The sequence below is a fragment of the Staurois parvus genome, unplaced genomic scaffold, assembly GCF_062004578.1.
Source record: "Staurois parvus isolate SC_StPar_1 unplaced genomic scaffold, SC_StPar_1.0 ptg000409l, whole genome shotgun sequence".
In the NCBI taxonomy this organism is placed as follows: Eukaryota; Metazoa; Chordata; class Amphibia; order Anura; family Ranidae; genus Staurois; species Staurois parvus.
The window spans coordinates 1-20,015 of record NW_028318205.1 but is presented as its reverse complement, the minus strand read 5'-3'; the positions used below and the strand labels follow the sequence as shown (position 1 = coordinate 20,015).

At 45.4% G+C, this 20,015-nt stretch overlaps 1 long non-coding RNA gene and 1 other non-coding gene across 2 annotated transcripts; one reads left to right on the top strand and one right to left on the bottom strand.

Annotated features, from left to right (window-relative positions):
• Positions 1-544: 544 nt before the first annotated feature.
• Positions 545-8,803, top strand: LOC149455030 (uncharacterized). The gene is made up of 2 exons (XR_016314112.1): positions 545-786; positions 8,252-8,803. It is a non-coding gene; the product is annotated as an uncharacterized LOC149455030 (long non-coding RNA).
• A 3,214-nt stretch (positions 8,804-12,017) lies between these two features.
• LOC149455029 (small nucleolar RNA SNORD82) lies at positions 12,018-12,083 on the bottom strand. Its single transcript, XR_016314123.1, has one exon. It is a non-coding gene; the product is annotated as a small nucleolar RNA SNORD82 (small nucleolar RNA).
• Between the last annotated feature and the right edge of the window lie 7,932 nt (positions 12,084-20,015).

Sequence of the window (20,015 nt, the reverse complement as noted above, 5' to 3'; positions counted from 1 at the left end):
CATCGGAGTGCCCCTTTACATGCACTGATCCCATCAGAGTGCCCCTTTACATGCACTGATCCCATCAGAGTGCCCCCTTACATTGACTGATCCCATCGGAGTGCCCCTTTACATGCACTGATCCCATCAGAGTGCCCCCTTACATGCACTGCTCCCATCGGAGTGCCCCCTTACATGCACTGTTCCCATCGGAGTGCCCCCTTACATGGACTGATCCCATCGGATTGCCCCTTTACATGCAGTGTTCCCATCGGAGTTCCCCCTTTACATGGACTGATCCCATCGGAGTGCCCCCTTACATGGACTGATCCCATCGGAGTGCCCCCTTACATGGACTGATCCCATCGGAGTGCCCCCTTACATGGACTGATCCCATCGGAGTGCCCCCTTACATGGACTGATCCCATCGGAGTGCCCCCTTACATGGACTGATCCCATCGGAGTGCCCCCTTACATGGACTGATCCCATCGGAGTGCCCCCCTTACATGGACTGATCCCATCGGAGTGCCCCCTTTACATGGACTGATCCCATCGGAGTGCCCCCTTTACATGGACTGATCCCATCGGAGTGGGAGGGAGGGGGGTTTGGGAGGACTCGGAAGGTGCTCTGCGGTGACAGGAGCAGACCAACCCCACCACCTTTACGACCGTTAGGTCCGGGTGAGTGGGTCCAGGTGAGACCTCCGTAGGAGAGTGCAGCAGGGGAGGAGTCAGTGGCCTGGATCCAGGTTTCCGTGATCACTAGGAGGATGAGGGAGCGGGAAGCAAAGAGGTCGTGGATGGCGGTAAGCTTGTTGCACACCGATCGGGCGTTCAGGAGTGCACATGAAAACGGGGGGGAGATTTTAGGGAGCAGGGGGACAGATACTAAGTTGCGAGGGTTGCGGCGGGACGTGGAGGCGGGAGGGTGTTGTGCGGGTGAGGGAGGTGGTGAAGGGCCAGGATTCGGGGAGATGTCCCCCGCGGTTATGAGGAGGAGAAGGGTGAGAAAGGTGGCATGGGAGCGGGATGTGCAGGAGCGTGAGAAACTACTAGTGGAGGTGTTCGGGTCAGTGGGAGAGTGGAGTAATAGGAGGAGGTGGTGGGTGCCGTAGAGGGGTGAAGGAAGCAGTGAGGACACAATATACAATTGTTTGGGAGGGGTAGAGGGATATAGTGAATGGATTTTGGGAATGGAGGAGAGGAAAATGAGAAGGAGGAGCGGAAGAGGCATTTTGGGGAGGTGATGAGAGCAATAGTAGGGAGATGATAGCAATGAGGGGGAGATGTACAAGTTTTGGGGTGGAGCAGAGGGGTAAAGAAATGAGATTTGGGAACAGAGGATAGTAATATGGAAAGGAGAAGAGGGGGTGTATTGTATAAAAGGTACACAGAGTGGGACTCAGGTATGTAAGAGAGGTTTCCCAGGGTGTTTGCTTGCAGTCTGTCCAGCGTGCAGGAGAGTTTATGCTGTTGTTGTGTCTTCCTGCTGCTTTAGTTCAACTGCTGTGTTTAACTGCTTCGCACTCGTTCAAAGCCGCACTCAATCTGAAGCAGCACCCCCATCAGTGATCTCCCCCCATGAGCTGATCTAAATTTATAGGGAGATGCTCAAATGAGCATTCAACTCCGCCCCAATTAGAAGCTGATAAGGATCACATGAATAGTGGGGGATGTTTCTTAGGAACCAGGCTACAGTCGTAAACCTGAGTGCACCTAGGAGGTGAGGACTGGTCAACATATACAAATATAAATACACCATTTGTTCAGAATTTAACAGGAGTCAATGCGTTTTTCTGGTTAAGAGCGGAGGTAGGAGATAGATGCAGTTAGCTGTGAATGTAGAGAAGGCATAATTAAAGTGCTGTGTTTAACTGCTTCACACTCGTTCAAAGCCACACTCAATCATAAGCAGCACCCCCATCAGAGACTTGCCCCCCATCACATAAACAGCGCAATGTTAGAAATATTAAATGTTTAAGTCACCATAAAACCTTTTTATTTTTAAAATATTCCTAATATCCACCTTTTGGTTCACTTTGTTTTCAATATCTGGACAAGTAGATTGTCATGAGGGACAAGTAGATTGGGACACCGATTTAGTCCCTTGGACGAGTAGGTTTTTCAAAAAATGTCCACACCCCTGGAATATGTCCCATAGGAAATCATGTTAAATGGACTGCTGTGCATTTCTGCACAAAGCAAAACACTTAGGTGTGAACCTAGACTAAAGGGTTAAAAACAGGGTGAGGAAGCAACAATGCTGCCTGCTTTAACCCCATTTGCTGTACTGGTCAAGGTTGCAGGGCAATTGCAGAGCAGCCTCTTTCACTTGAATGGGTCATGCTTGACAGATGCTACACCCACCAACCATGACCACTTATAACTCCTGCTGCCACATGTGCACACCCCTTGCCATTGCCGCTAAAGGGGGTGCAGTTAGGGCAAGGGGAAAAAAGATAAAAAACAAAACAAACACCACACCCCAACTGCAGGTTTTCAACTACAAATTTAAATGGATCGTTCTGGGCACCCTAGAAGGCTGCTTTCACACTGATGTGCTGTGGTTTACATGCACTGCGGTGCAAAGCATCTGTAACTTTCCTGGGTTAACTGCACTTTTCTATAAACTTCTATTATATCTTGCAGGTCTGGTGTGCTTTCTGAAATCCTGCATTCAGGAGTTTTGGTGTGCTTTCAGAAAGTAGGATTGAATAAAAGTATGTGGCCAAGTGCAGCAAACCCACAGGCAAGCTGCAGGTCCACTGCACCAGTGTGGGTAAACTGCAGTGCATCAGTACAAAAGCAACCCTATACTATTATGCCCAGTATATTGCTTCACAGTGACTTCAAGATCTCTTTCCTGCTGCTGACACCACTCTGGAGACAGCTGGCCAGGGTAAGAGGTGGAGTGCATTTGGTATCACTTCACATTGGACAGAAGCCAGCACACAGGCGGCATTGGCTTATGCAGCTCTGGATCCCTACTACAGCTCCAACTTCACAAGTAGCCCCTCTGCATTGCACTCTGTAAGCAAGTCCAGACTGCCATCTTCCAGTCACCTGGCCGCGATCTATGGGTTGCTGATCCCCAGGTTAATGCATGAGAATAGTGGTGTACCACATTGCAGCCAAATACAAAAAACAAGCTTACACTCTACTCGACTCATTAACAACTTCAGCTCCGGAAGATTTTACATCCTGCATGACTAAGCCATTTGATGCTATACTGAATGACGCGTTACTGTAACTGGTAAATGCACGGTCAACAACGCTGAGCCCAAGAGAAATTTATATACAATTTTTTGTAAACAAAGATCTTTTAGTGGCATTCAATCACCACTGGGTTTTTTTTTTGCAATATAAATCAAAAGACCAAAAGTTTATTTTTTTCCCTTTCTGCTATTATATGCATATCCAATGAAAATAGTAAAAAAAAAAAAGATAACTTTTGGCCAAAATGTATTGTGCTATATGTCTGATGGAAAAGTGTATATCGATAGATTGTAGGTGCTATAACTTTTAAACAAACCTAGGTTACATGTACACACTAACATTTGTATTTATTTGTGTACCAATGGCAGTGATCAGCAACTTGGGGATTGCAATAGTGTGACAATCTTGACACTGACACTGGGGGGAACTGACCAACTGCCACTGACATTAATACAGTGATATTATACACTGTCACTGTACTAATGACACTGGATGGAAGGGGGGGTTACCATCAAGGGGTGTGCCCAACTATGTGTAACGTGTGCTTCTTTTACTACTAGATCTCCAAGTTTCTCATCCTGGATGAGAAACAGATAGATCCCTCTGTTGATAGTCAACACAGTTCTGGGCTGTGATTGTACACTGGTGATCAGCAGGTCCCAGCTGGGATTTGCTCACAGGCTCCCGCTGTGTAAAATCACAGAGGGTGCTGGCCAGGGGATGCCATGCACATGCCCAAAACTCAGAAGTAGGCAGCGATGTACGGTTATGTTGCTTTGCCTACAGTGGCTGCCTGTCTGCAGTACATTATGGGTGGGCACCAAGTGGTTAACTGAGGCCAAGTAGGATTGTAGACAAGTTGTCTACAAAGAAAGGTCGATGAAATACCCTTTGGCATGGTTAAAATTGTAAAACCGAACCATTTAGGCAGACCTGTGATACCAGCCTCTTCATTACAGCTACATTATTCTCACCTGCTTATATATGCAGTGGGGCAAAAAAGTAGTCAGCCACCAATTGAGCAAGTTCTCCCACTTAAAAAGATGAGAGAGGCCTGTAATTGGCATCATAGGTAGACCTCAACTATGAGAGACACAATGAGTAAAACAAAATCCGGACAATCACATTGGCTGATTTGGAAAGAATTTATTTGCAAATTATGTTGGAAAATAAGTATTTGGTCACCTACAAACAAGATTTCTGGCTCTCACAGACCTGTACCTTCTTCTTTAAGAGGCTCCTCTGTCCTGCACTCATTACCTGTATCAATGGCACCTGTTTGAACTTGTTATCAGTATAAAAGACACCTGTCCACAACCTCAAACAGTCACACTCCAAACTCCACTATGGTGAAGACCAAAGAGCTGTCGAAGGACACCAGAAACAAAATTGTAGACCTGCACCAGGCTGGGAAGACTGAATCTGCAATAGGCAAGCAGCTTGGTGTGAACAAATCAACTGTGGGAGCAATAATCAGAAAATGGAAGACATACAAGACCACTGATAATCTCCCTCGATCTGGGGCTCCACGCAAGATCTCACCCCGTGGGGTCAAAATGATCACAAGAACGGTGAGCAAAAATCCCAGGACCACACGGGGGGACCTAGTGAATGACCTGCAGAGAGCTGGGACAAACGTAACAAAGGCTACCATCAGTAACACACTACGTTGTCAGGGACTCAGATCCTGCAGTGCCAGACGTGTTTCGCTGCTTAAGACAGTACATGTCCGGGCCCGTCTGAAGTTTGCTAGAGAGTATTTGGATGATCCAGAAGCGGATTGGGAGAATGTCATATGGTCAGATGAAACCAAAATAGAACTGTTTAGTAGAAACACAACTCCTCGTGTTTGGAGGAGAGAGAATGCTGAGTTGCATCCAAAGAACACCATACCTACTGTGAAGCATGGGGGTGGCAACATCATGCTTTGGGGCTGTCTCTCCGCAAAGGGACCAGGACGACTGATCCATGTACAGGACAGAATGAATGGGGCCATGTATCGTGAGATTTTGAGTGCAAACCTCCTTCCATCAGCAAGGGCATTGAAGATGAAACGTGGCTGAGTCTTCCAACATGACAATGATCCCAAACATACCGCCCGGGCAATGAAGGAGTGGCTTCGTAAGAAACATTTCAAGGTCCTGGAGTGGCCTAGCCAGTCTGCAGATCTCAACCCCCTAGAAAACCTTTGGAGGGAGTTGAAAGTCCGTGTTGCCCAGCGACAGCCCCAAAACATCACTGCTCTAGAGGAGATCTGCATGGAGGAATGGGCCAACATACCAGCAACAGTGTGTGCCAACCTTGTGAAGACTTACAGGAAACGACTGACCTCTGTCATTGCCAACAAAGGATATATAACAAAGTATTGAGATGAACTTTTGATATTGACCAAATACTTATTTTCCACCATAATTTTCAAATAAATTCTTTCCAAATCAGCCAATGTGATTGTCTGGATTTTTTTTTTCTCACTTTGTCTCTCATAGTTGAGGTCTACCTATGATGCCAATTACAGGCCTCTCTCATCTTTTTAAGTGGGAGAACTTGCACACTTGGTGGCTAAATACTTTTTTGCCCCACTGTAAATCCATCTTATGCACAGGAGACCAGTATCTTCTATGACCTTTACTGTACACAATAGAATTTCAGAAAGACAGATAGGGTATGACCAGAACCCCGATTGTTCTCCAATATATTTAAAAAAAAGCTGGCGTAGGTCTCTAGATGCATTGGCATTACCAACAGTCCCAAAAAGTCCTTGCTAGCCTGTAGTCCAAGCAGGCCAAATAATGGAATATTGCAGTCAGTAGAAAATGTAAGCGCTTTATAAGCACTAGTAACATTAAACTGTATAATCAAAAGAAAGCCTGGAGACTGCCTCTAAAGGAATGAAGATATTCTCACATATTAACATGATATACATGTATAGAGAACCATGCCACAGCTGAATATATTCAAGAAACAGAATTCAAAGATCATTTTACTACACATACACAGTTGTGTTCAAAATAATAGCAGTGTGTTGAAAAAAGTGAATAAAGCTCAACATCCTTCTAATAGCTTTTATTTCCATACACACAAATGCATTGGGAACACTACACATTCAAAATCAAATCAAAACATGAAGAAAAATATATCAAATTTTTGTTGTTCCGCTTAAAAAAAATTGAAGAAAAGTGAATATTAGACGGTTCAAAAAAATAGCAGTGTTTGTATTCTTCTTTACAAGCTCAAACATTCACTATATAAACTGAAAAATGTTTGAAGATTTTGCTTTCCTTTGAATCACTTAATGAATATTTAGTTGTATAAGCACTGTTTCTGAGAACTGCTGTACATCTGTGTTGCATGGAGTCAACCAACTTCTGGCACCTGTGAACAGGTATTCCAGCCCAGGATGATTGGACTACATTCCACAGTTCTTCTCTATTTCTTGGTTTTGCCTCAGAAACTGCATTTTTGATGTCACCCCACAAGTTTTCTATTGGATTAAGATCCGGGGATTGGGCTGGCCACTCCATAACGTCAATCTTGTTGGTCTGGAACCAAGATGTTGCACGTTTACTGGTGTGTTTGGGGTCGTTGTCTTGTTGGAACACCCATTTCAAGGGCATTTCCTCTTCAGCATAAGGCAGCATGACCTCTTCAAGTATTCTGATGTATTCACACTAACCCATGATCCCTGGTATGCGATAAATAGGTCCAACACCGTAGTATGAGAAACATCCCCATATCATGATGCTTGCACAACCATGCTTCACTGTCTTCACAGTGTACTGTGGCTTGAATTCAGTGTTTGGGGGTCGTCTGACAAACGGTCTCCGGCCACTAGACCCAAAAAGAACAATCTTACTTTCATCAGTCCACAAAATGTTGCGCCATTTCTCTTTAGGCCAGTCAATGTGCTCTTTGGCAAATTGTAACCTCTTCAGCACACATCTTTTTTTCAACAGTGGGACTTTGCGGGGGCTTTTTGCAGATAGCTTGGCTTCACATAGGAGTCTTCTAATTGTAACAGTACTCACAGGTAACTTTACACCTTCTTTGATCTTCCTGGAGCTGATTGTTGGCTGAGTCCTTGCCATTTTGGCTACTCTTCTATCCATTCGAATGGTAGTTTTTCGCTTTCTTCCACGTCTTTCAGGTTTTGGTTGCCATTTTAAAGCATTTGCGACCATTTTAGCTGAGCAGCCTATCATTTTCTGCACTTCTTTATATGTTTTCCCCTCTCCAATCAACTTTTTAATCAAGGTACGCTGTTCTTCTGAACAATGTCTGGAACGACCCATTTTCCTCAGAATTTCAGAGAGAAATGCACTGTAAACAGCATGTACAACATTTGCTGCCTTCCTTCCTTAAATAAGGGCAATAATTGCCACCTGTTTTTCAAAGAATGAATGACCTCACTAATAGAACTCCACACTGCGATGATTTTGAACCAAAAACAGTGATTGATCAGGTTAGCAATGTCTGACTGCTATTATTTTGAACACAACTGTATGTATTTTGTAGTGCACTGTATTAAATTCTTGTGCAATTCTAAAGTCTGCTACCACACACTGGCAGTAATAAATGGGCAACTCAATGCAATAAAGCGCGAGTAAATCCATTTAATCTCATTAAAGTGGCAGTGAACTTGTTTTTTTTTTTTAACTTTTACCTACAGGTAAGCTTATAAGCCTTACCTGTAGATGAAATGATATGTCCTAAACATGCACTGTTTAGAAGATATCCATTTTTAAAGCCGACGCATGCGCTCTGAACGGCATACCCATGCCAATCCTTCGGAGTACTGTGCCGTAGCCCGGGACTCCCACACGCATGAGTGACACCATCATGGCCCGGCCTATCAGACGGAACCTGAAAAGGAAGACCAGGTGAAGACAGAAGCCTCTGCAGCAGTGACAGTGCCCCACCGGAGGGCTTAGTTTTAAGATAAGCTTTACATAATGTGCTAGTATGCAGTGCATACTAGCATATTATGACATTAACTTGCAGGGATCACTTTTCTCCTGCGGTTTACTAACACTTTAAAATGTGCAAATTCTTTTGCAGGCAGTCAAAGACAGCATGGATCTACTTACCCTTTACTAGCACCATCTTTTGAAGTTGGAAGACGGATGTCTTTGGCATTTTCAAAAATCTCTTGCAATTCCTCTGAAGTTGTGCTATAGGGGATGTTCTTAACAAACAGAGTTCGTGCATCTGGAAAAATAAGCAGCTCCAGGACCACCACCTTGGAGTTCTGCTAGATTCAGTTTAGACCAGCCCCACTTTGAAAATTCAACGATTTTCACTGCAAACTATAATGCAGGTATAGCTCTAGAAAACTACTGAAATGCAACGTTTATTTAAACTCACAGAACAAACCTTTTGTGAAGGGCTAACTGAACACATCAGGCCTACATTTCTACGACTTTGGAACATGCACCACGACAAAGCTACTATTGTCTTCCTCTAGTACTGCAAACTTTACCTATGAGGAAACTGAAGCTATTGTTGAAACAAGGATGCAAATATGGGCTTGACTGAACCCCAACCTTCCTTATCTGCTCACTTTATTAAAACTGGTGATTAAGTATTAAAAACAGTGTGTCAGCATAACAACCAGGCTGCCAACATCTTTTTGGTCCCCCCAATAACAGCATCACTATAAAGGGAACAAAGAGTGAGCAGTAATTGACTTTAATTTACAGAGAGTTTCACAATCCATGCCTTAAAGTCAATTAGAATCCAAAAGATACACAGGACCTATTCTTGCTTGCTATTAGGCTAGATGTGTACATTTAATATATAATCATATTATGAAAATGTAAAAACTAGCCAACGGATCAATTTAAAAACAAAAGTACTATATGGGAGGACAAACAGATCCTATCCTATGTTCTCTGCATTTTTGTTTTCTCTGCAGGAGTGTTGGCCTTCTCTACTTTCATCACAAAACAAAGAACCTTCTTTCCATTTAATTTCAGGGCTTTTTCCACTTCCTCCGCAGTAGCAAACTCCACATAGCCAAACCTCCTGCAGTAGAGATGGAAAAGTGAAGGAGCTGCAGCACAACAAACAAACAAGAGATCCCTGTGCTCAAATCCCAACCGCTAGTGCATGCATTTATCTATCAGGTGCTAAAGGGGTGTAACCACATATTAACACTAGAAATTCTGAGGACCCTCTGCACACTGGTATATACCCTTTCCTGCAGACTATGCAATAAATAGGAATATTTAGTTCACACATATTGCAATACATGCTTAAGCTGGCCAACTGTGTCAAAGTAATCCCTCTATGGCCAGTCCTACTCTGCTCTGCCGACGCAAATGCTACTGTGGACACAATGCTAGCATAGGGGAAAAGACACAATGGGGGAGAGCTACAAGGTTCAGGTCTGGCTACTGACCCAACAATACAACAAACAAGATCTACCTGTGCTGAAATCCCAATAGCTAGTACATGCATTTATCCATCAGGTGCTAAAGGGGTGTAATTAATATTAATATGTGGTTACATCCCTTTTAGCACCTGATGGATAAATGCATGTACAAGCTATTGGGATTTAAGCACAGGTATATATATTTTTGGAAAGGGTCAGGGACTTTTTTTTTTAACACAAAGTTGAGTTTTCGGTTCTATAGTCTTCAATGGAGACAATGCGGAAAAGCATGCAGTGCATTTTTTTTAATGCATTTTTTTGGTTTAATCTTCCTAGCAACTAGAAAAAAACCGTATGTACAAAAACACACCGCAAAAAGCACTGCAGAAACGCAAACTGCATAGGTGTGAACCAGCAGAAGCATGCAGTTGCAGAGCAAGTGAAGGAGCTGCAGCACAGGGCGCCTATTCAGCACGTTATCTTAAGAAATACTTACTTGGAGGCTCCAATCTGAACATCCTGCACTGGCAAGTTCTTCTTACAGAAAAAACTCCCTCAGAGCATTTTTAAGTTCATCATAATCTTTTGCAGAATTCAGATTTGCAACAAATACTGACAAATCTAACAAAAGGAGTAAAAAAAAGAAAAAAAGATTTTAACCAGAAATACCAAATACACATTAGCAAATATGGCATGAACTTTGAAATGATGGCCAACATTGAATAGAATTAGCATGTAAAGCAGGAATTTCAGCTTCATTATCTGTCCCAGAGACCCAAGGGAACGCTATTATGCTACTATACGAACACAACTTAAAGCAGAGATATACACACACCGATTTAACAGTTTCACATAAATGACATTCAGAGCATCCCATGACAACAACTGTCACAGTTGCCTGCATCTTTCAACTAAACTGTCAAGCCATTTAATGGTTGGTGTTATAACCAATCACACGCGCAGCACCATGGCAACTGCAGAACAGAGGCTAAAGCTGGCCATACATTACACAACTTTCCTATTCAATTTCCTTTAGATTTACCTTCAACTAAGACACGCAAGAGCCTTCCTGACTGCATACAAACTGAAAGTTTAGGTTTGACCGCATATGTTTTGGAAAACCTAAAGGAAATTGACACTTGCAGACTTAATACTACTGACAAGAGAAAACTCAACTGAAATTTTCTTGACACTTGTACCCCAGAAGGGCCATTATATTGCCAGGTGAGAATTCTCAAATTTTCTCAACTGGAATGCACACAGCCAATATGGATTTCCTGACATTTTCGATAATCTCTGCATCTGGATATGCATAGTACACGACAAAGGTCTATAGGTGCCAGAAAACCAAGAGTCCAGCATACATCCAGCGCCCCGAATAACGTTTCCTAAACACATCACTTCCAGAGCCAATTTTTTTAACATTTTGCGCACATTTGTACATAAAAATGCACATGAAACCCTGAAAATATTTTAAGAAGGTAAAAAAATTTTTTTAATGTATGAACTTTTTTTTTTTTTTTTTTTAAATATTTTTCAGCAAAAAACTAATGAAAACAAATGCTCAATTTCCTGGTAAAGTATAAAAAAAAAAAAAAAAAAAAGTAGTGTCACCATGGTGACACTCCACTCCTAGAGTGACAGTATGTAAAAAAACAAATATAAAAAAATTAAATAGTTAAAAAAATGTTTAAAAATTATAATTTTGGTTATAAACTAATTTGGGATTTTTTTTTTACAAGAAAGATAACGGAATACATTTTGGCCAAGATTTATGATGAAATATATATTTGCAAAATTTTATAAGAAAAACACTTTTTTTCAAAATTTTTGGACTTTCATTTACATAGCAAAAAAAATAAAAATCCCAGTGGTGAATAAATACCACCAAAATAAAGCTTTATCTGTCTAAAAAAAAGGCTAAAAAATTCATATGGGTACAGTGTTGCATGACCGCGCAATTGTCATTCAAAGTGTGATAGCACTGAAAGCTGAAGATTGGCCTGGACCAGGAAGGGGGTAAAAGTGTCCAGACTTGAAGTGGTTAAATATGGCAATGCAGTTAAGTAGAGCAAAAAGGCTTTTTTTTCCCTTTTTAAATATGTTGGATAGAAGAGGAGAGGGTTACATTTATTGACCATCTGTGTCAGAGAATTCCCTTCACTTCCTTCAATGTTGCCTCAACATGAAGAGGAGATATCTTTCCAATGTGAAGGATATCCTCTCAGACAGTTGTCACAGGAAAACGTGCCCCCATTAGAAAAAGGTCTCCTGCATTCATGTTTTGGTGGCAACAAAATGTTGAATCTCTACAACGGGGACACAGACGGCAAAAAAAAAAAAAAAAATCTGACAAAAGGTTTTCTTTCATTACACAAGTAAAAAAAAAATAAAAGTTCCAGTAAAAAGAGATCTCCATTGCATGTTAAAAACAAAGTTATCACATTTATGGCACATCAGCAAACATCAGTCATCAAAGATCAGTATTAAGTCCCAAAATTGTTCATCATTTGTGCCAACAATTCATAAGACAGCAGGCAGCTTACCCTCCTCTTCAGACTCCTCCTTTCCAGGTTTCTTCCCTTGAGGCATTTTGGCAGGAGCTTTCTTGGCAACAGGTTTTTTCTCTTCTTCAGATTCATGTAAAGAATAGAATTCCATTAACACACCAAACCAAATTTCAGTGACACCATCTCTCTATTAGATATCTAGTATTGTAAGAGTGGGAGGAGCCATCCACTATGTCCATGTCTCCTTCCCCTGTAATCCCAGGGCGCGGCCATGGAAACAGAGGTGACCCGGAAGTAGAAAAGAGGGCAGCCTGTCACTTCAGGTGTCCTCAACCCACAGAGCGCCGCCTCTTTCTCTATGATTTGCCTCCTGTTCTCCTCCCCCTAGGTGGAGACCCGCCCCTTCCATCACGGCAGATGAGGATTCTGATCCCGCCTCTTCTCCGCCCCCTCGAAGAGTTCTACACCATACTCCTCCCCCCAGGCGGAGTTTCGGTCTTTTCCCCACTCTCATTTAGAGAGGTACCACGCCCCCACATTTATGGAGGTGAAAGCCACCCCCTCTAAAAAGTTCAATGGGAGGACATAGAGATGCCGCCCCAAAGCTTTGTCGCCCCGCCCCCATGCTCTGATGCCACGCCCCCGTTTTCTGAGTGGTAGGTTGCAAAGTCCCCGCCCCTCTCATTTGCATAAATGTTGCAGAGGATTGTGGGTATGTTGGTGTGTGATCTGGGGATGGGGGCTGAGCGGTTGTGTGTAATGTATGAGTACGGTATTCGGTGTAAGAGGTATACATTATTCATAATAATACATCCACACATACATCACAGCAGACACGTCTAGGAATAAAGGGAATGAAATGGACAGGCTCTCCATGATGTGACCCGCACAGATCCTGGAAGGGTTTATATAGAACAGGACACACCATGGTAATCAGCTGAGGGACGGCTTACTACCAAGGCTATGTGCACACCTTGGGGGGGTGTGAGGCCAGAACCAATCACTGGTGAGTCCAGAACCAATTGGTGTCCAGAACCAATCACTGGTGAGTCCACCAAGACCTCATGACATGAGAAGAGCAACAAACGAAAAGAGAAGAAAAAGAAGAGATGTTGTCATGTGGGACCTTGGAGGGTGGTGGAGGTGATTGGCTGCCTGGCAGAGCAAGTCTGCGGTGTAAGATGGAGGCGCCCCACTGAAGAGTGAAGAAATGCGTGCGTGTGGGCGCTACCAGAACCCGATTCAGACTACTCTCCCTTCCCTCACCAAACTTTTACTTCACCACAGCATGTGAGGGTGCTGCACGACCCGATTCAGACTACCTTCCCCTCCCCCACCCTCATTATTCATCACGGCATGTGGGGGCGCTACATGACCCGATTCAGACTACTCTCCCCTCCCACACCATCATTACACTCCGCCACGGCATGTGGGGGCGCTACACCACTACTCTCCCCTCCCACACCATCATTACACTCCGCCACGGCATGTGGGGGCGCTACACCACTACTCTCCCCTCCCACACCATCATTACACTCCGCCACGGCTTGTGTGGGCGCCACACGACCCGATTCAGACTACTCTCCCCTCCCCCACCCTCATTATACTCCGCCACAGCCCGAGAGGGTGCCACACGACCCGATTCAGACTACTCTCCCCTCCCTCATTATACTCCGCCACGGCTTGTGGGGGCGCTACAGAACCCAATTCAGGCTACTCTCCCTTCCCCCACCCTCATTAATCCCCGCCACAGCCAGTGTGAGCGCCACATAACCCGATTCAGACTACTCTCCCCTCCCCACCATCATTATACTGCACCACGCCCACTCTCCCCTCCCCCACCCTCATTATACTCCGCCACGGCTTGTGGGGGTGCTACACAACCCAATTAAAACTACTCTCCCCTCCCCATCCTCATTATACTCCGCCATGGCTTGTGAGGGCGCTACACAAACCAATTCAAACTACTCTCCCCTCCCCCATCCTTATTATACTGCACCACGGCCTGTGGTGGCACTACACGACCCAATTCAGACTACTCTCTCCTCCTCCACCCTCATTATACGCCGCCACGGCCTGTGTGGGCGCCACACGGCCCAATTCAGATGACTCTCCCCTCCCCCACCCTCATTATACTGCACCATGGCCTGTGGTGGCACTACACGACCCAATTCAGACTACTCTCTCCTCCTCCACCCTCATTATACTCCGCCACGACAAAACCACTTCTTCGGTTCCAAGACCTTCCATTCTCAACCAGTGTTCCATGGAACCCTGGGGGCTCCTCCAGAGGTTAAGAGTCCTTTGAATTGTGGCTGAATCTGATGGTGCCTGAATAGTTCTGGACCCAATGCCTATTTGAAGAGCCAACAGCAGGACACCAAAGATCTTTTTAACGGTCTGTAAGAGTGGCCTGCTGACCACCATTGTAGGGGGCAATCTTCCAAATGACTACCACTAAAAGGGGGGTGCGAATTCTTCCCACTGGCCACCAATGCAAGGGCCACTCTTTCAAATGATTACCACTAAAAGGGGCAAAATTCTTCCCACCGGCCACCAATGCGAGGGCCGTTCTTCCCACCGGCCACCAATGCGAGGGCCGTTCTTCTCACCGGCCACCAATGCGAGGGCCGTTCTTTCCACCGGCCACCAATGCGAGGGCCGTTCTTCTCACCGGCCACCAATGCGAGGGCCGTTCTTCTCACCGGCCACCAATACGAGGGCCGTTCTTTCCACCGGCCACCAATGCGAGGGCCGTTCTTTCCACCGGCCACCAATGCGAGGGCCGTTCTTCCCACCGGCCACCAATGTCAGGGCCATTCTTCCAACAGGCCACCAATGTAAGGAGCATTCTGCCCACTGATCACCAATGAATTAATTTTAGCAAGGGTTTCCTGAAACCTGAAAATTATTTCAAGGATTCCTCGGGTAAAACTCTTGAGAAAGTCTGTCTAAGAGTTTCACAAAGATGCTCAGCATTTATATTCACAACTTAGGTCACCTCACCCTGATTGCCATGGAACATGGAAATGTGGATTGTCCAAGAGCAGGATGTGGGTGTGTGAAAGTGGCACCATCCTGTCCTAGTTACATAACCCCATTGTTGGTGTCAGGAAACCTTTATAGTCCTTAGCTCCTCCATTTACATCGGCTGATAGTGTGAATTGTCGTCAAATCACCGGGGCATTATATGTGGTAGTAAGATGGTGAAGAAGGCCACCCACCCAGTGGTGTATTTAGGTTTTGTGCTGCCCTAGGCAACACTAACATCGTCCGACCCACGGACACCGACCAACACCAACCCCCCCACCCCCTTGTCCCTCTCGTGGAGAAAGCCTGACATTGACCAACAACACCCTTGCCCCCCACCTGGGAGAGCCTTCCACTACCACCCCCCGCTCTGGCAATAGGGAGAAAGATACTCATCTTCATCTCTGAACATCACCGGGAATGAGAGTCAGGCTCTACATACACCATTAACCACTTCCAGTCCGGACACTTTCCCCCCCTTCCAGTCCGGACACTTACACCCTTCCAGTCCGCACACTTTCACACTCTTCCAGTCCGAACACTTTCACCCCCTTCCACTCCGGACACTTTCACCCCCTTCCAGTCCGGACACTTTCACCCCCCCTTCCAGTCCGGGCACTTTCACCCCCCCTTCCAGTCCGGGCACTTTTACCCCCCCTTCCAGTCCGGGCACTTTCCCCCCCTTCCAGTCCGGACACTTTCCCCCCCTTCCAGTCCGGACACTTTCCCCACCCTTCCACTCCGGACACTTTCCCCCCCTTCCAGTCCGGACACTTTCCCCCCCTTCCAGTCCGGACACTTTCCCCACCCTTCCACTCCGGACACTTTCCCCACCTTTCCAGTCCGGACACTTTTCACCCCTTCCAGTCCCGGCACTTTCACCACCCTTCCACTCTGGACACTTTCCCCCCCTTCCAGTCCGGGCACTTTCACCACCCTTCCACTGCGGACACTTTCCCCCCCTTCCAGTCCGGACACTTCCCCCCCCTTCCATTCCGGACACTTTCACCCCCTTCCACTCCGGACACTTTCACCCCCTTCCAGTCCGGACACTTTCACCCCCTTGCAGTCCGGACACTTTCACCCCCCCTTCCAGTCCGGGCACTTTCCCCCCCTTCCAGTCCGGACACTCCCCCCCCCAATCTTCAGCTTTCAGTGCTGTCACACTTGGAATGACAATTGCGTGGTCATGCAACACTGTACCCATATGAATATTGTAGCATTTTTTTAGACAGATAAAACTTTATTTTGGTGGTATTTATTCACCACTGGGATTTTAATTTTTTTGCTCTATAAATGAAAAAGTCCAAAAATTTTGAAAAAAAGTGTTTTTCTTATAAAATGTTGCAAATAAATATTTCATCATAAATCTTGGCCAAAATTTCTTCCGTTATCTTTTTAGTAAAACAAAAAAAAATAACCCAAATTAGTTTATAACCAAAAATTATAATTTTTCTCAATTAATTTTTGTTTTTATTATTTACATACTGTCACCCTAGCAGTACAGGGTCACCATGGTGACACTGTACTACTTGTGGGGGGTGATGAAGATGTTTTTTTTTGTTTTTTTTACACTGAATGCTCTTACTCCCATAAATCTGTAAAAGCAATCATTTCTCCTCTCTGGCTGCATTCCTGCAGCCATTGAGAAATGCTGTGTGAGCTGTGATTGGTCACAGCTTGTCACATGGTACAAGGCTGTTGTGAATGGCCCTGTACCATGTGACCTCTGTGATAATTCACAGATTTCACACGTAGTAAGCAATAATGTCAGAAGTGACATCTTGCTTACTACTCTGCATTTGATCACTGATTTGCCACTCACTGATCACATGATCACACAGAGATCCCATACAGCGATCGCAGTGCCGCTCACTCCCGGCAGCGCTCCCATCTGGTCGTTTATGGACATGGTCCGGACGGGAAGAGGTTAACGGGTTAATTTGCTGCATGTACGCGCCCTAAACTGAACTTCACTGTATTTTTCATGGAAATTTTAGCTTTGCGCTAATGTCGTGGGACGCAGAAACTTGGATCGGCCGCCATCTTGTTCTCCGAGGGCTTTGCTTTCAGGAAACACATCATGGCGGGAGGTTTCATCTGACCTATCAGGACTAAAACGCAAATCCAGCTTCGGCGGGGGAAAGGGTTCATCCTGATTGGTGGTTATAGGTGTCAGGGCTCCGCCCCTGCGGTGCGGTGCACTCCCCTGACTGTCCGCAGCTTGTAGGAGGAACGCGGATGAGGACAGGGGTCTCCGGAGGAAGGGGGAGCCCCAGACACATCTCTAGAGACAGAGAGAGAGGGAGAGGAATTAGTGAGAGGTCACAGAGTATACCCTGCATGAGGAGCTCCGCCTTCACTGGGAACATGCTGCTTCCTCCAGGAGAAGGCTCTGTGTACACAGAATGGAGGGGCAGTGAGGGGGCACCGCCCTATTCACTGTCTACCACACCGGAGTCTCACGTCTGCCGCTGCAAACAGCTGCCTGAGTGCCACTGTAGCGGCAAGATCTGTCTCCCATGAAGCAACTGCTCATGTCCCGGTTTTAGGCATAAGAAGCCGATCGCGGTCTGTAGTACGGAGCTGCCACAGTTAACCCGTTTTAGGCTGGATTACACTTACACGCATCGCTGAAGCTGATCCCTCGGATCACTAGGCGCCGACGACGCTCCCGCAAGATGGTTCTAAGCTGCGTATTGGGGAGCATCAAGGATCGGAGAGAGGGCAGTTACATTGGGGAAGGGGGGTTGTTACATGGGGAGTACAGTCACATGTGAGGAGTACAGTGACATGGGGGGAGTGAATGACATGTGGAGGGGATCAGTGACATGTGTGGGCCATAACATGTGTGGAGGGGCAGTGACATGGGGGGGAGCATGACATGCGGAGGACAGTGACATGTGGGGGGCCAGTGACATGAGGGGGGTGAATTGGCATGGGGAGGACAGTGACATGTGGGGGGAGGACGGGGGCATGACATGGGTAGGACAGTGACATGTGGGGGGAGGACAGGGGGGGCGTGACATTGGGAGGACAGTGACATGTGGTGGGGTCAGTGACATGAGAGGGGGAAGTGACATGGGGAAGACAGTGATATGTGGGGGCCGTGACCTGGGGAGGACAGTGACATTTGGGGGGGGGGTCAGTGGCATGGGGAGGACAGCGACATGAGAGGGGGGGCATAACATGGGGAGGACAGTAGTGAAGTGCTATATACCATAACCTTATAATAAAAAGTGCAACAATGTGCGCCAACATATAGTGTCAAACCTACAAATACATACAAAACCAATCAAATCATTTTCATAAATAAATTTCATAAATCACACTTAAAGTGATACGTGCAAAAAAAAAAGTGACCAAATTATGTGTATATACCAAATATACACATATATTTCACTCTCCAATAAATACTAATATGTGCAATAAATGATTAAACAACCCCTATCACAAATTATATACCAAACTTAAAGTGATAAGTGCAAAATAGTGTCCAAACTGATACAAAATTAGTATAAAATCACAAAAAGTGGTGGTGTGAACCTCCTGCGCTCCTAATCTTAAATATATATCCTGTTATGAGAAGCTGCTAACATTAAATCATATACCCGTGATCTGTGGTTTAACTGGTTGCCGACCAGCCACAGTGTTTTTACTGCGGCAAGGCGGCACCTCTGCGCAGAGCGACGTTAAAAACAGCGCTCTGCAAAACAGGTAGGGGGCCCGCACAAGGCGCGTGCCCACCCTACCCGCCTCGCTGATTGTGGTTTCCATCACCGGGTTTCGGCGGGTCACAACCCTCCGAGTCTCGGCGATTACAGGCAATCACTGACAGAGAGCATGGCTGCAGTGTTTACACTGCAAGTCTGCTGTCAGTTCCGAGCACACAGCTGATCCTGAGAGAAGAGTTTATCTCTCCAGATCAGTGTCCTGTGAAGCATCCTAACCCCCCCCCCCCCCCAGTAAAACACTCCCCTCACACAGTTAACCCTTTCAATACCTAAAAAAAAGTTAACCCCTTCCTCCCCAGTGCCATTAGTACAGTGTCAGTGGTTTTATTTTGCACTGATCACTGTATTGGTGTCACTGGGGATGTCAGTGACCCCAAGTCAATTCCCCCCCAGTGTCAAAATGTCCGCCGCAGTCCCGCAATCCCGCCGTAGGTCGCTGATCACTGTCATAAATTGCTGATCACCACCATAAGTCTCTGATCGCCATTATTAGTATAATAAAAAAAAAATCCCAGTATCTTTCCCGCCATTTGTAGACGCTATTACTTTCACGTAAACCAATTAATTTACACATATTGGGACTTTTTTTTAGCAGAGACATGTCGCAGAATACATTTTGGCACAAATTTATGACTAAATTTGATTTTTACATTTTTTACTGGACATGTTTTATAGCAAAAAGTCCAAAACATTGTTTTTTTTTCTCAAAATTGTCAGCCTTTTTTTTTATAGCGCAAAAAATAAAAAACGCACAGGCGATGAAATACCACCCAAAGAAAGCTCAATTTGTGGGGGAAAAAGGATGTAAATTTAATTTGGGTGCAGTGTTGCATGACTGCGCAATTGTCAGTTAAAATAACACAACAACGTAACACAAACAGCTTCTGTGACCGCCCTATAGCAGAAATACTACTACAGTGCGGCATGGGTGCGCAAAATCACAAATATATATACGTGATTCGTGCTCCCGTGGATTTCACGCCCCTGCCAGGTAGCGTCAGATTGCCCATCAGTACACCAGTCATCACATTTAACCCCTTGATTGCCAGGAGCACACTCATGCACAATAAACCTCCATTGCTAGTATAGTGTCTGAACGGGTCAATATCTTTGATTAGATCAGCATTATACCAGCATTCACATTAGTATAGCGTCCCCAAAAACGCAGCGTTAGC